Source organism: Podarcis muralis, chromosome 2, assembly GCF_964188315.1.
Source record: "Podarcis muralis chromosome 2, rPodMur119.hap1.1, whole genome shotgun sequence".
NCBI lineage: Eukaryota > Metazoa > Chordata > Lepidosauria > Squamata > Lacertidae > Podarcis > Podarcis muralis.
This window is the reverse complement of record NC_135656.1, coordinates 6,552,862-6,570,563: the sequence shown is the minus strand read 5'-3', so window position 1 is coordinate 6,570,563 and position 17,702 is coordinate 6,552,862.

The window sequence follows — 17,702 nt, the reverse complement described above, 5'->3', positions numbered from 1 at the left end:
AAATCAGTTCAAATCAGATTAATGGCAACCATTGGGCTAGAGTTCTGTGAGGATTGCCAGAGGAGACTGTGCCCTGGCCAAAGGCCTGGTGGAACAGCTCTGTCTTGCAGGCCCTGCGGAAAGATGTCAAGTCCCGCATGGCCCTAGTCTCTTGTGACAGAGCATTCCACCAGATTGGAGCCACAGCCGAAAAACCCCTTGCTCTGGTTGAGGCCAGGCTAACCTCCAATATGTTTTTGTTTGAGGACCGTAAGGTCCTCCGAGGGACATACCAGGAGAGGCGGTCCCGTAGGCTCGCTCTGCCCCAAGGAGTCTACCATTTTAAATGCAGTACAGTTAAAATTTAAATAGGACAGAGATTTGAACAATCCCAAACCCCATATGTTTCAATCTGCCTGGATACGGCAGGAATGCAGGAAGAACTGCCTTATTTAAGAGAATGAAAAAGCAGCGATACATTATAGGATGGGAAGGAGATTTGCTTCAGTTTGCATTCAAAGATTAATCTACCTAATCTGCACTTTTTGAAACTGTATGTGAACAGAAGCACAACCTTCCTTGGACATTTGAACTTCTCTGAATTTTGCTGTGCAGTTTACCAGCCAAATGATGGACACAAAAAATGCATACACTAGAGGAAAGTTTGCATAAATGCAAAAGTTAGTAAAAACAGCATACAAAAGCACATTCTGTTGGGGCGATAACTTGCCAAAATAGGCATATCAGTCAAAACTGCATGTGAAAAAAATGTATTAGGATTATGACAAAAAATTCAAACTGATGCAGAAATGTGGGAAACAGCACTTATGACTGGAAACTGAGAGAAACTAAAATAGAGAGATTTGCCCAGCCCTAATGTTAGAGAGAGAGAAAGGTAGAACAATGGGATACTTGACTCATCACAAGTCAGGGAGCATTACAGCTGGTATATGAACTGTTGAAAATTCTATTCACATTGAATCACAATGCACTTATTCAGGTAAGTGTTACAGTTCATTCACTGCGATAAGCCCAGAAAGCTGTCGAATTGGAGCTTTAGTCCTCCGATTGACAGACCTGACAAGTGGTGACAGAGCAGCAGTAGTGCTCACCTGCACCTCCCAGTGAAAACCACTCCAACATGTCATCAACCATCCACAGCCCATCCAGGCAATGGCATGACACCATGACAAGCCTTGGGTGGTAGGCTCGTCCTTGCTTATAGACAGCCCGTACCCTAATCTAAAACAGCTACTGCCCCAAATCAGGTCACCCAGCAGAGACACAAAGACCATACCTAGGTGCCCAAGAGTGAAGGCACCTGAAAGGCTAGCTTATTCATTGTGGCCGCAGAAATGCACAGGGAATAAAGGTGCCAGTCTTTGAGGTGCTATAAGATTTTTGGTTGTTTGGGACAAGGAGCATCCTTGGTTCACCGCGAGGAATCAGACCTTGCCAGCCATTTTCTCCCATCCAGCCTGAGAAAAGGGAAAGGCACTTCAGGTGGGAGCAATTTGGAGTGGAGACAGTGAAGAAAGAGGCGGTTATTAAACCGCTTCTTAAAAAACCATCTTTAGATACGGCCACAATGGCCAACTATCGCCCAGTCTCAAATCTTCCATTCTTGGGCAAGGTGATTGAGCAAGTGGTTGCTGAACAACTCCAGGCACGCCTGGAAGAAGTGGACCATTTGGATCCCTTCCAGTCGGGATTCAGGCCTCATCACGGGACTGAAACTGCCTTGGTCACACTGGTTGATGATCTCTGGTGGGCTAGGGACAAAGGTGAGAGCTGTTTCCTAGTTCTGCTGGATCTCTCAGCGGCGTTTGATACCATCGACCATAACATCCTTCTGGACTGTCTTGAGGGGCTGGGAGCTGGGGGCACTGTCATACAGTGGTTCCGCTCCTTCCTCCTGGGCCGTGTCCAGAAAGTGGTGGTGAGGGATGAGTGTTCAGACCCCTGGGCTCTCACTTGTGGGGTGCCTCAGGGTTCTGTCCTCTCTCCCATGCTTTTCAACATCTACATGAAGCCGCTGGGAGAGATCATCAGGGGATTTGGGCTGGGTGTTCATCAGCATGCGGATGATACCCAGCTCTACCTCTCTTTCAAATCAGAACCAGTGAAGGCGGTGAAGGTCCTGTGTGAGTGCCTGGAGGCGGTTGGAGGTTGGATGGCGGCTAACAGATTGAGGTTGAATCCTGACAAGACAGAAGTACTGTTTTTGGGCGACAGGAGGCGGGCAGGTGTGGAGGATTCCCTGGTTCTGAATGGGGTAACTGTGCCCCTGAAGGACCAGGTGTGCAGCCTGGGAGTCATTTTGGACTCACAGCTGTCCATGGAGGCACAGGTCAAATCTGTGTCCGGGGCAGCTGTTTATCAGCTCCATCTGGTATGTAGGCTGAGACCCTATCTGCCTGCAGACTGCCTTGCCAGAGTGGTACATGCTCTGGTTATCTCCCGCTTGGACTACTGCAATGCACTCTACGTGGGGCTACCTTTGAAGGTGAACCGGAAACTACAACTAATCCAGAATGTGGACTAATCCAGAACGTGGCAGCTAGACTGGTGACTGGGAGCGGCTGCCCAGACCACATAACACCGGTCTTGAAAGACCTACATTGGCTCCCAGTACGTTTCCAATCACAATTCAAAGTGTTGATGCTGACCTTTAAAGCCCTAAATGGCCTCGGTCCAGTATATCTGAAGGAACGTCTCCACCCCCATCGTTCTACCCGGACACTGAGGTCCAGCACCGAGGGCCTTCTGGTGGTTCCCTCACTGTGAGAAGCCAGGTTACAGGGAACCCGGCAGAGGGCCTTCTCGATAGTGGGCCTTCTCCCTGTGGAACGCCCTCCCACCAGATGTCAAAGAGAACAACAACTACCAGACTTTCAGAAGACATCTGGAGGCAGCCCTGTTTAGGGAAGCTTTTAATGTTTGATGTATTATAGTATTTTGGTGTTTTTTTGGAAGCCGCCCAGGCGGGGTATAACTAATAAATTATTATTATTATTATTATTATTATTATTATTATTATTATTATTAGAAAGGTGTAATTTTCTTGCCCCGTGCTTCTCCATTTAAAATTGCTTCCCACATGGTTTCTCTCTCTCTAACACACACACTTGGAATCCTCCCACCCAGGGTAGACTGGAGAGCTGTCTGAGGCTACAAGCAGAGGCTTGTAGTCAACCTTAGTCCTACTCAGAGCAGACCCAGTGAATTTAATGGGCATGACTAACTTCAGTGGGACTGCTCAGTCTATCATGAGTTGGTTTACTGGTGTTTAAATATCTAATTTGGCTAACAGGGGTGCTGCTGGCAATATTAAGGATCTCTGACCCTTCCTCTTGTGTGTGTGTGTGTGTGTGTGTGTGTGTGTGTGTGTGTGTAAACCGCAGTGCCAACGAGACCTCAGCTACCTGCCATTTCTTGAGTGGCTGCTTATTTCTGCAGAAAGGAGAGGAAGGAGAGAGAAAAAAGGCTAATTGCTTGTTTCCATTTTAATTTATACTTTAATTACCCCTTGTCAAGCTTGTCCTTGACATTCCCAACCAGCGTCTCACAAAAAAACATACGTATGCAGGCACAAACACAAACTTTCTCAAGATCTGTGCTCTGCTGGTAATTCAGCAATGGAAGGATCTCCTGTGCATTGCTAGGGCTTATCCATACTTCCACTGGTCCCATGCGTAGAAATCAAGGGCTCGAGTGGTTTCTCCCTTGCCTCACTCTTTTCCAAGAGAAAATTCACTCTTTGGCTTTAAATCAGATCAAATGGCAAACTGCAGAAAACCTGGCTGCTGTTTGCTCTGACTGAGCATTAAAGAATGGTTTTCCCCGGGGCAAAGCAGTGGGATAAGGGGAAATGTGGATGAGCCCCAAGTTTTTTCATTCAAAGTGCAACACACAACAGAGTGTCTTGTGCCCTTGGAAAGATGGTTTTTCTGGGTGGTTTTTACATCGTGCAGCCAAAATCCAAAGGAGTTCAATGCTCCTGAAATCCATGGGAGGAATTCAATAAGGTGGAAGTTCCTTCCTTCCAAATCTCTTCAGACCTCTATAACTCCCATGATCCCTAGCTAGCAGGACCAGTGGTCAGGGATGATGGGAATTGTAGTCTCAAAACATCTGGAGGGCCGAGGTTGAGGAAGCCTGTTTTAAACCATCACTTTCTCCTCTCAGCGTCCCCCCCTTTGCTCCCCTACCCCAACCTGACTTTGTGCAAATCCAGGTCTGTGATACGGCACTACAAATACTCCAATGGGGACTGTACGATGGTAGGCTAGTGCAAGCATAATATAGAAAGATGTGTTGCATTTATAACCCACTCTTCCTCTGAAGCCCTCAGAGAAAATGCTTCTCCATTTTATTCTCTCAGCAACCCTGTGGAAAGAAGGGAGACCAGCTCAGGGTAGCCCAGGGATCTTGTCCAAGCCCAACTCTCTATACACCACATCTTGTTGAACCCCAGAGAAGCTCATTTGAGCAGGTGTATTGCTAAAACAAAGATAGCCCAGATGTTGTGGACTCCAACTCCTATCATTCGTGCTGGCTCAGTCTGTAGAGCATGAGACTCTTCATCTCAGGGTTGTGGGTTTGAGCTCCACGTTGAAGAAAAGGTCCCTGCATTGCAGGAGGTTCGACTAGAAGACCATTGTAATCCCTTCCAACCTTTCAGTTCTATGAATTTATCATTCTGTTTTCCAGGATGACTGGGGGTATTGTGAGTTGTAATCCAGCAACATCAAGAGTGCACCCCCGAAAATGCTTAACATTTATTTAGGACTTGTTTTTTGCATCTCCTTATCGATTCAGACAGGGATGCGGGTGGTGCTGTGGGTTAAACCACAGAGCCTAGGACTTGCTGATCAGAAGGTCGGTGGTTTGAATCCCCGCGATGGGGTGAGCTCCCGTTGCTCAGTCCCTGCTCCTGCCAACCTAGCAGTTCGAAAGCACGTCAAAGTGCAAGTAGATAAATAGGTACCGCTCCAGCGGGAAGGTAAACGGCGTTTCCGTGCACTGCTCTGGTTCGCCAGAAGCGGCTTAGTCATGCTGGCCACATGACCCGGAAGCTGTACGCCGGCTGCCTTGGCCAATAAAGCGAGATGAGTGCCGCAACCCCAGAGTCGGTCATGACTGGACCTAATGGTCAGGGGTCCCTTTACCTTTACCTTATCGATTCAGACATATTGAGCCAAATTCAACTAAATGTTTGCACAAGTGGGAGCCCGAGCAACAAGCCCCACTAGTGCAATGGGGTTTTTCCTCTTCCTCCCATCATGGCCCTGCCCACCAAATCAGCTCTGGGCAATCAAGAGAACCCATTGCATTGATGGAGCCATCTCCTTAACACTAATTTGGGTCCTACCCATTATCCCAAGGATGATTACAACAACCCTGCAAAGGCTACATTTATCTTTCTTAAATGTATGTCACTTTTCTACATACTGGTGACAGCCCTGCTGAAGATCAGAAGCAGGGCTGATGATGGACAGATGAGTGAGTAGCCCCAGGCTACTTTGGAGAATCCTTGACAGCTGTAAAATTTGAACTAGGGCTGATGGTTTCACCGTGTAGCAGTGGTGGGGAACTTTTATCAACACTGGGGCCACATTGGCTCATGGGCAACATTTCAGGGGCCGCATGCTGGAGGTGGGCAGGAATCTATTGGAAACACTGAAATGTCTAAAACTAAAACCTGCGTTATGTATACAGCTTGCAAAGTAATTACTTTAAAAGACAAGTGCACAGCTTTTATATTCATTTATGGATTTTACACAAAAACATGTACACACACAAAAAAATGACCACAACAGTAAGGGCCCCTTCAGGCATCCTATTTATTGCACATTCATGATGATTTGCACTCATGATGTAATTTGGACAGCTGTACATACCAGACTTTTAGAAGACGTCTGAAGGCAGCCCTGTTTAGGGAAGCTTTTAATGTTTGATAGATTACCGTATTTTAATATTTTGTTGGAAGCCGCCCAGAGTGGCTGGGGTATAAATAAATTATTATTATTATTATTATTATTATTATTATTATTATTATTATTATTACATGATCCCACTTTTAATACCTCTTGCACCTGCAGAGGTTTTGGGGCAGTCATACTGCTTCATTTCCAATCAGTGTATGTCCTATATCTTCCTGCTGAAATCCTGTAACTTTTTGTAGCGCAATGTTTGGTGTGGTTTTTTCCTCCCTGCTTTTGTTGCACTATAGACAACAATAATGTGGTACCACTGAGGAATCATCGCAGAACAAACTAAAGCAAAGTAAATCCACTAGTGCACTATTATTGTGTCAAGAACATATTGCAGAATGCACCCGCAATAAAACACAGGGATGGAGGAGTTCTGATTGCCCCCAAAAGGAAGGCATCTACAGGTGTACATCAAAGCAAGCAACACGCCCAAATGTTCCTCTTCTACCGTTGGAAAGGCAAGGACTGCTCTACTTGGCTGTCAGCTATGCCATTTTGAGATTGAAGGGCGGAGATGCCATTGATCTCTCTTCTTGCACAACCTACCATGTGAAAATAAAACAGAATCAGCTTGTTAGATCCTGGTTGGTCAACTGAAGACATAACTGCTGGGAGTTCCCAAGGGAGTCAACACAGGAATATACTGCCATTTTTAATGGTCTGCCATATAATTTTATAGGCTGTTGCCCAATAATTTTAATTGTTAGGCACGGCACTCTCCACCGCATAACTGTGCTAGATGCAGTTTGCATCAGTGCAATGGCAAGAGATAGGGAAGCATCCAGTGGAAGGATAGTATCTTGAGGGACATTTTAGGAGACAAATTTGAATAGGATTAAAATACACTTACTCAGCAGATCTCAAACCAGTTTCCTGATTTTCTTCATAAAGTCACTGAGTAACATTGGGCATAGAAGAAAATGTTGAAACCCAAGGGGCTGAGGTGCAAAATGTTTCCTTGGGAGTTTCTCACACTCCAGACTTTGCTCAGGACTGCAAAAGAGGAAGTGTAAGAAGTCGTAACCTGGGGATGAAATAAGATTCTATGCTGCATGGCGTTCCACCATCTCTTACTCTTTGGAATAAAAGCCAACCTATCTGTTGCAAAACACTGGGGCTACGATTGAAGCAGCTAGGACTGTATCTGTTTAATGGCTTTATGATCTGCTTCTTGAGACCCAGACTCCACAAAGCAGATTGCAACATGTTTAAAGATCCGAATCCAAATGCAATATAAACGCCTTTGAAATTATGCATGCCATAATAATACTAAAACCTAAAAACCCACAGAGATAAACCACAAAACTCACAGAGACCCTCCTGCAGGGGTGGAGAACCCCAAGACCAAGGGACCAAATGTAGCCCTCCAGTCCAATCTCTCTGGCCCTCAGAACTGTCCCCAGGCCACCTTCCCACCAGCCCTGCTCCATTCCCCCTGCCCCTGACACAGTGCGCTTTTGTAAGGCTGGAATTTGCCAAGTAGCAACTGTGAAAATGCCTCTCGCTCGCCTGCAGGGAGGATGGAGAGGTGTGTGTGTTTGCATAGAAACAGCTAACTTTTGTGTGGCTGAAATCAATATTTAACCTTTATAAATTCCCTGCGTCAAATACACCTAAGTTAATTATGATATCTTAGTCATTATCGTGAGCCTCGCAGAATACAGCGGAGCTCTATTCCTAAATTGCTTAATGCAAAAAAAAAAAAAGGCTTCTAATTAGTGTAAAAACCTGTTACAACAAACATTCAACAGCCGTAATTAAAATGCATGATAAAACAATCCAACTAAAACAACACAGCCATTGCTGAATGGTGGCAAGAGCTGCAACCGTTGCTCTGCTCACTTTTGTCTCTGGTCACTGCCCACCATGTGGCCCATTGAAAGATTGTCTACAAAGCGGTGTGGCCATCAGGCTTAAAGAGGGTTCCCAGCAGCTCTGCTCTAGTGGAACAACCCCAGGAAAGGGTGCAGACCCATTTAAAGGGCCTAAGTGACTGTGCTTGCTTGAGCTCAGGAGGAATTGAGGTCCATTCTTGCAGAGCTATCACTGAGAATATGAGCACATAATGTGGTGGTTTCTCAAAGCCACACTCTGGTGTAGCAGAAGCCCAGTGAAACAAAGACTGTGAACATAAATCATTCTTGTTTCTTCAGTGTTTGCCCAACAGTAGCAAGGCAACAGCCAAGATGCCATTGTCCCTTTTTTCATGTTTATAGTGAAGAATACAGCTAATACAGATGTTGTCTGTATAGGCCCTGGCTAATTTATGCCACCCACACATACCAACGCGAATGTTACAAAGGAACATCAAAAGTGCATAAGTTAATTATGATAGCTAAAACACTCTTATGCACTGGTTTGAGCATCACAGAGTAAAAATTGGAGCTCCAGTGATGTAGTGGTCAGAACAGTCCTCAAGTTCAACACCACCACCCACACTTCATGATTCCTTGTATACTTTAGTTTCTTTTCACTTCCCTTTGCTTAGAGCGAATTCCTGTGGTTGGTTTCCACTGGCTGATGGGTTGTAGGGTCAGCATGGCGAGGGGAGTGCACTGGCCTGACCCCCCACCATCAGAGTTGCTGTGTCTTCCTGGGAAGGAGAGGGGCAGGAGCAACAAATTTCCTCAGCCTGTGAAATTGCAGCGCACCCACCTCCACACCACTTCACCTTCCCAGTAAAGCACAGCGATGCTGGTAACAGGAGGTCAGGTAAACAACACTGCCTATCCACAGCAACCACTGCCAGTGGAATGCCAGGTACACAAGTGGTATGAAAGATGGGGAAGATAACAACACACAATGCTGGTGGGGCCATAAAGTGCCAGCAGAGTGACTAACACGGGGTGGGATTATGGCTGCAACGTGACCAGCACAGCAGAGGAGCACACTGACACGGTCTCCCTTTGATCCGTGCCCCCCATCAACAGTGCAACTTTACACCAGCCTGACACAAGGACTCCCCACCACCAGCTACTGACTACAATGGGAGGGGTGGATTAAAAAAAAATGATGACGTTGATGAGAGAGGAATAAGGATGTGGGCCACTAAGGCATGCTGAGCTGCTACCTGGCAGGGCTGGGACTATCTCTGGAATTACACCAATGGGACACAGCACACATGCCTTCCACAGCCCTGAGGAAACCGCTTAATCCTGATTTGATTTGATTCTTTGGTAGATTTACAAAAAGAAAAGCACACACTAATAAATAAATTGTAGAAAGGGGCAAGATTATATGTGGATGCATGAAGCATTTTAAAAAATAAGATAAAGATTGCTTGTGCTCCCCTCCAATCCCCCTTTCTTCCCACCCTGGCTGACCCTGCCTTCTGCCTGCCCCTCAGAACCAGTATGTCACACAAGGCTGGGCCTGATCCAAAACACCCACCCACCCCACTCACACATGAAAACAAAGACCACCAGAGCCAACCACAAATGAACAACCACACCCTAGGCCAACCCCAACCTCTCTCACCACCAAAGGAACACAAGTGATAGCAGAGAACCTGCACAAGCAGTACTGACACCAAACCCTACATATAGTAAGTAAAATAGAAACATCACCACCCGACCCCACCCCCCATCTCCCCCCCACACACCTCTTTCCCCCTTTCCTTCCTAATGTCTCAACAAATGAAACTGATTTGTAAAAATGCTACGGGGGGGGGGGGGGATACGGGAGAAAGACATTGCACACACTTTTGTAAATCAAGAAAATCTTTAATAATAATAAACACACACACACAAGGCTGGGCCTCGGAGGCTACAGCCTCTCTTCCTCACCTGTTGGGATTTCATTCCTCCCGTTGCTGATGTGTGATTGTTTTCATCACATGTCTGTGTTGACATTCCACACTGTTGGAATCATGAGAACGGAAGTTCAGTGAGACTTTTCCATTGTGTTATGCTTTTGCTTTTTCTGACGAGAAGGAGAGAGGAGACATGATTTCTTTGTTCTGTAACACTTGATTTTGTACATAATAAATCAGCATAGAATTCTACACCTCAAGTCCAGCTTCTGTTTTGAACTCTGCTATGTTTGTGTGTGCCTATATCTTTGGATATATGTTGCAACTCGGGACAGAAGAATGATGAATCATCCCAAGGGGCACTTCGGAGGGAAAGATGCTGTTCCCTGGCGTTTTCCTAACATCACCCACTCTCTAGCAGTCACTACAAGCTGCTCAAGAGAGGAGGCTGGCAGTGGCAGCCGTGGAGAGACCATGGAGAGGCAGCTGTCACTGCCACTACCACCGCTCAGGACAGGCGCTGGCTCGTTCTCCTCCCTGAGCTTGGTGGGGGAAACAGGGACATTCTAGTATCAAATCAGAAGCCTGGATGACTGTCCCTGCAAATAGGGACACTTGGAGGATATGTCTTCACTATAAGATATAAGCCAATAAGTTCACACAAACATCCTTCAGCATCTTCTGCAATTTAGCCAATTTCACACACACCTGTCTCCCAGATCCCTGAGCAAAGCATGCCCTCCCTGCCTGCCCACGTTTCAGCCTGGCCCTGAATGTTAGGCTAGGATCAGTGAGACTTGGACTTAAGTCTCCTCACTCAGCCATGAAGGTGACTTTGAGCTAGTTATCACCAGCCAGAATCTCACGGCAGCGTTTGTTACAGGGATAAGAGGAGGCTGGGGTGATCCATTTACATTGCCCAGAGCCATTTGGAGGTGCAAGGAAAAGTGTAGAGTGATGAATACCATTTCAGAATTCTTCACCAGGGTAACCTTGAAACCCCCTCCAAAGAAAGTGCCTATTTGCCTAAAGCTGCTCATTATGCATAGTGTAGCAAAGCATGGCATGAATAAAAATATGGATATTTACATATTATTTGCACATGCTGCATAGAAAAATGGAAAAGAGGTAATTTTAAAAGTGTGGATTATATCTGTTCCTTAAAACTTGAAATCTATCTATCTATCTTCCCATTGTGAGTGGGAAAACTGTTTTTGTAATTAAAATTCGGTGGGACATACAGAATTGCCCCAGTGGCCAGGCTCTGGGCACAAATTAGCTTTTCCTGCCTGAATTAACACCACATAATTTGTTAGAGGATAGTCCAAGGATCCTGGTTCTCCTCCACTTCCTCTCCCCCTTTGTTTAGAAATTTGCTTACAAGGTGACCGAACCCACCTGTCTCATTGAGACCTCAGTCGCCCACTCTCTTAATTTGCTTTCTAGTTGGGGCACAGATTCTGTTGATCTGTGGTTGCTGAATATTGTGTATGGATGGTACTGACTGGCGACAGGGGACAGCTAAGTACCAGATAGACAGATAGATGGAGTGAGGAAGCAGGTAGAATCATAGAGTTGGAAGGGACCCCCCACGGCCATCTAGTCCAACCCCTGCAATGCAGGAATCACAGCTAAAGCATCCCTGACATGGATATGGGTGGTGTTTGTGGTTGGGTGTGTGAATGAGGGAGAGAAGGGGAGAGTTCTGTTAAACACTGGGCAATGCTTTAATATGTATGTAAGCAACAGACATTGCCAACAAATTGTGAATAGCACAAAAGGCCCAATGCACATATAGAAAATCTGGTTGGCACTCCATAGCTCAGAAGCGAAGGTTGCTGGAGTACAATTTCCTGGTAAGGGATGATGGGAGTTGTAGTTGTGTGACAACTGGATGGCACCCACATTGGCTAACTCTGGCACAGGGCAAGCCCTGACTGGAAGAACCAGACTTGAGTTTTGCCCCTCAAAATTTGTGTCAATACTTATACAGTTTTATGTAAATATATGTCAGGGCCCCAGGGCCTGTACTCCAAGAACCTAGCAACACCCCTGGCTGCTTCCTTTCTTCAAATAAATGCAACTGGCTCACTAAATAATGTCAACTTTCCAGATTCCATGTTTCCCACTCTGTGACCCAGACGACCAAAAATAAATAAATGCCAGCTTGAACCTGTTCATTCAGGCAAAGTTCATTCATTCCTCCTGTGAGTTTCCTCTATGTTTGCATAGTTATTGTTTTTATTGGTCTCTTTCTTTTTTGCACCACGCCTGCGAAATTTAATAATTATTTATACACTCCCTGAAACCCTTAGCGAAGGAATACTTCATTGTCTTCTTCAATACAATTATCGTGTCATCAAACTGTGGAGGTAGGAAATGCAATTACTTCCATTTAGAGATTGCAGGTTAATCCCTCTGTGACTTACCAAGGGAGGCACTGGAAGTCTGCAAGAGAGCAAACCGAAACCTGCTTGCTAGAAGATATTTGCTCCGACACCTGTAGTTACAGCATTGCAACACACCCAAGTCTCAGGCTCCATAAGCCCATACAGTTGAAAGGGAGCCAGAAGACTCAGTGGGTATTGCTGTCTTGAAAAATCTCAGTATCTCTCCTCCTTTGATGACACTACAGTGCTTGGAAATCTTTGTTTAAAAGAGGTCTATCTTGGTTTTCCACTATACTAGCCCTCAAAGAGGCTTACAGCTCCATAAAATGACAAGAAAAATAAATAAGATCAATTTAAAAGAAAAATCAAGCAATGCAACTAAACAGATGTAACTAATACCGATAAAAAGCCAAGTTGCTGGGACTAACCTATTGAAACCCTAAGGCTACAATCCTATACACATGTATCTGGGAGAGTATTCCCATTAAAGTCAGCAAGGCTTACTTTAGCAGGTTGACATGTATAGGATTCTGCGGTAGCGTAAATGGCCTTAGGACCTTGCGACCCTAAAGCCCCCTTTCATTTCCCCCATATTCCCTCCTTGCTCTCTTAGATCACCGACTCAGGCCTTGCTCTCCATTCCTATGGATTCAAAGGCTTCACAAGTAGGCAGTGGCGTAGCGTGGGGGGGTGCAGGGGGCCGGGCGCACCGGGCGCAACATCTGGGGGTTAGGGTTAGGGGGCGCAAATCCACGGGTTAGGGGGCGCAAATCCACGGGTTAGGGGGCGCAAATTACTTGCCTTGCCCCGGGTGCTGACAACCCACGCTACGCCACTGCACGTAGGTGAATGCAAAACAAAGCCTTCTCCACATTTACGCACAGGCAGGGCAGGGCAGCGCTTCCCATTCTGCCTCAAGCAGCAAAATGGGGCACACCGCCCTACCTGCTTAGGATGAATGCTTTGAGTTCCTGCATAGATTAATTGAGGGGTTGTTGCTTTCTCACTTGCTCTCCTAAACAGTATCACTGGAGGATATCTACAACTTGAGGGTTTTTTGGCTGCCTTTTATCTTTTCTTGTATTCTGCTCAAGATGGTGCTTTTCTTCATTCATCCCCCACCAGATGGAGTGGCGTGACCAGTCCAATGTACTCGGAACTTTTGGACATGTTCTGTATATTCATTTTTTAGTAGTCTGTTGCAGCATAAACAAATTGGGTGTATATGTTTCATTGTTTAAGGTGTTATAAGACTGTTGTTTTCCCAATACAACTACTTCCTTTTCACCCTCCTGTTTGCACCTTTGCTCTGAAAGTGGAATCCCCTATAGATAAGCTCGGTCACATGCCATGTGTATTTCCAAGATGGCAGCTTCAACTATAAACATTCTTGCATCCATCAGTAAAGGCTTTCATCAAATCAAGGCCTTCAGAGACTGAGATCTTAACGGGATCTCAGGCTTGGGAGGGCGGGACGGATAGAGACCTGCAGCCCAACCCAAGAAAATCCACCTGGAGGATGCAGTATTGTCTAATTTCTCAGGCAAAATGAGTACATCTTGGATAACAAGCACATCAGCATCTTAGGCTGATGCTTATGATGGCAGATCTTTCTTGCTAAGGGCTCTGATATGTGTGTCATGCGATGAATATTTCACCAGGGCGTAGTGCTTATAAACCTATGGCCCAATCTATGTCCCTGTAAGCGTTTCCACGAACTTCATCTAACATCCCTAGCTCACTGAATGGAAGAAAAACTGATTGGTGGACCCCAGCGCTTCATTGATCTTCACAGTGGGGAAACCAAGAACTACTACTGTCCATGTTAAACCCCAAAGTTGTTGGCTGTTTTCCAAGCATCAATAAACTAAATTTCTGCATTAAATAGATTGCATTTCCACTGGTGGAGTTAGGCAAACGTTACTGTATGGATTCGAGCCCTTATCCTGGGGATTTCACAGAATTAGGCCAAGCATTGTGAGTGGTACAAATTGCCTCTTCCCAAACTGACTTTTAGCTGTTGTTTTCTGCTTTGATAACATCTTCCTAATACTGTTATTGCTTTTCTGCCTCTTCTGTTAGCAGAAGGGAATAACTGGCAGTGGCCAGTGTTGTATGGTCAACAGAATGCTGGTTTTAAGTGTGGGAGATTTAGGATCAAGTCCCTAGTCATCTATGAAACTCAGGGCCTTTTTGCAGCTCAAGTTGCTGTTTAAGGCACAGCTAGGGATGAGGGGGGACGCGGGTGGCGCTGTGGGTTAAACCACAGAGCCTAGGGCTTGCCGATCAGAAGGTCGGCGGTTTGAATCCCCACGACGGGGTGAGCTCCCGCTGCTCCTGCCAACCTAGCAGTTCGAAAGCATGTCAAAGTGCAAGTAGATAAATAGGTACTGTTCCAGCGGGAAGGTAAACGGCTTTTCTGTGCGCTGCTCTGATTCGCCAGAAGCAGCTTAGTCATGCTGGCCACATGACCCGGAAGCTGTACACTGGCTCCCTCGGCCAATAAAGCGAGATGAGCACCGCAACGGCCACGACTGGACCTAATGGTCAAGGGTCCCTTTACCTTTTCTTTACCTTAGGGATGAGGGAGAAATTCACTTCAGTTCACACTTAAAGTCAAACCTACCCCTAGTGGTGCAATGGGTCAGTGTGTCTGGCTGTTCACTAGAAGGCTGGTGGTTTGAGCCCACCCAGGCATGGCTGTGAGCAGAATTCCTGCATTGCAGGGGGTTGGACTAGATGACCCTTGGTGCCCGTTCCAATTCTATGATTCTAACACAATTTGTTAGCGTTTCTCCGAATTTTGCAATGCTGCTCTTTAATCAGGTAATGTGTATAAAAATGCACATATTAATGTAAAATGTGTATTAAATGCATATATTGGTGAAAATAACTTAAAATGCACTCTTTGGGGGGAAATGTGTATATTGGGCAAATTTGCTTACAAAATTGCGTATATTGGAAGAAATTCACACTGAATTACTGATGAATTTTTATGAGGACTTTTTAAAAGCAAACTGATGGGGAAATGTGGAGAACTGATTAATGTACCTGTAGGACACATGTGTCTGCAAAATAAAATGTGCTGCAGATCACCTGCTGTAGCAACCATGTTAAAGGAGGCCATCTGTTGTCTCATGCCTAGTGCAATTTCTCTCTCTGGACAAGTGCTTTCTCAGGAACAAAGAAGGGATTGTGATTTCACGGCAAAAAGTTATTCCCCTCCCCCTAAGGGAGGAGGTTTCTGAAGGGAGGCTTTGACTGTACGCCGAAAGGTCGTCATTGCTCTCCCCTGCGGCGGCGGCGTTACGGGGGCGGCTATCTCTGCTTGAACATATGTTCTCCAGAGCCGGCCCATCCCCCCCACACACACACTGGATAACCCTGATGCTCCCTAGGTCCCCGGCTGGGGACTGGGGAGGGAGAACGCCCAATGCCTGAGCCAAGGTCTACCCACATTTGAAATTTAATAAAGTTGTGGCCATTTTAATCCCATAGCACGTTGTCTTGAGTCGTTATTCCACATGACGGGGGGGACCGCTCGGAATCTGGGGACTCCGCCTGTCCACGCAAAAAGTTATTCCCCTCCCCCTAAGGGGGCACCGCTCTTTCAGAAAACTTCACCCCTTTTGAATTGTCGATTTTCTCTATGAAGAACAAACTGCCTGAAAAGTCATCTGAGGCCTATAAATATACTTGATTCCTAATGCTGGCTTTCCAGTTTCACTTGTTAGTCCTTGGGTCTGAATCAACTCAGTTTGCCTTATGTCATAGAAGAGCTGGCCCTTTAACTGATGAATCTCGTGTTTGCCTCAGAACCTAGGGTGAGGGAGATTTGTGGTGAAAATTTTGCAAATGAACTTCCATGCCAATGCTTCCACTGATCCACAGTTCAAGGAAGCTCGTGTGTTGCACGCAGTAATCCTTAGCATCATTAGCACTGAGTAATTATTACTAAAACGCCTGCTTTGTTGGAATGCAGGCTGTGGCATTCCCCATGTAGAAAGGCTTTGTTCCTCGCCTTTTCCTGGCTTTTCCCTAATTGTATCAAAACATTCAGTATGTAGATCAGCTGATACACCCAAAAAGAGCCCTCTTCTCATTGCCTTCCAGGCTCTCCTTCTCTTGTATCGGCTGGGTGTGAGATGTATGAGGCAATGCACAGCTTGGGTCCCTGGAAGGCACTGTGCTTGGGGTGAAAGTCTCCTTGTTATGTACTGAAGTTCTCACCCTGGGCCAGCAGGGGGATACTGTAGATAGTTATGCAAATAAGGGGTCGAAAGTGACGTTCAGTGATTGGATAGTTTTAGAAAATTGTTACAGTTACATTGTATTGGAGCTCTATATAAGCAGGCTGACTGAACCCTTCAGTTCAGTTCTGTCCTGGCCTGCGAATAAACAAGAGCTGTTTGAAGAATCGCTGTGTCGTCTGATATGTTCACCCACAACTTAACACTCCTCACCAACAGAAATATCAATAGAGCCAAAGAAGTACCTTGGGCAGGGGGTGGGGAGCATGGAATTTAGTAAAACTGAGGCATAATGCCTAGTAGTCTTGAGAAGTGCCGGAAATAAATTAGGAAATTAGGAAAATAGATTTGCAACCATATCCCCCATTTCCAGCCCACCAATGCCCATATTTGCAAACTTTTTGAAAGCAGACTTTTATTGACACTTTGGTGTATGGAATATTGCAGTCAGATACACTTGTTCCAGTGTGTTAGGTAAAGGAAAAGGGACCCGTGACCGACTCTGGGCTTGTGGCGCTTATCTCACCTTGTGGCCAGCATAACTAAGCCGCTTCTGGCGAACAAGAGCAGCGCATGGAAACGCCATGTGCCTTCCCGCCAGAGCGGTACCTATTTATCTACTTGCACTTTGACGTGCTTTCAAACTGCTAGGTTGGCAGGAGCAGGGACTGAGCAATGGGAGCTCACCCCGTCACGGGGATTCGAACCGCCGACCTTCTGATCGGCAAGTCCTAGGCTCTGTGGTTTAACCCACAGCACCACCCGCATCCCTTCCAGTGTGTTATTTTGAATTTATTGGTTTTGAGCCTAGTATGATAATGGAGCGAGGGAACAGTTTGAGGCCACATCATACTGTAATACTTTTATAGCTAAACAGGCCCCAGAGGTATCTGAAGGAAGTGTGGGACACTGATATAAATACGGTACCTCAACTCTTTTCATTGTTGTAAGCTGCTTAGATTTCAAGGTAAATGTACTTCCCCCCCCAAATTCTCAAACTTTTCATTCTTCATTACAGAAACATGGGAAGCTCCTATGTAGGCAGGCCCTCTAATAGCAAACTCAACTGGTGAGTCTTTTGGGGTGCAAGTTAGATATGGTCTGAAGGCACCAAGGAGATATGTGGTCTGGTCAGTGCCTGGGTAGAAGATCACCTGGAAACCACATGACTGAAGAAATGTGGGGTATGAATGTAAGAAAACTAATTAATAAGTAGACATAGGGTTGGGTGAAGCAACCCTTTTAGATGTTCCTATCAGAGTCAAGAAAGAGAGCCACAGGGACATCTTATCTTTGGGCTGTGACTAGGGTGGAGCTTGATAGATGCCACCACACC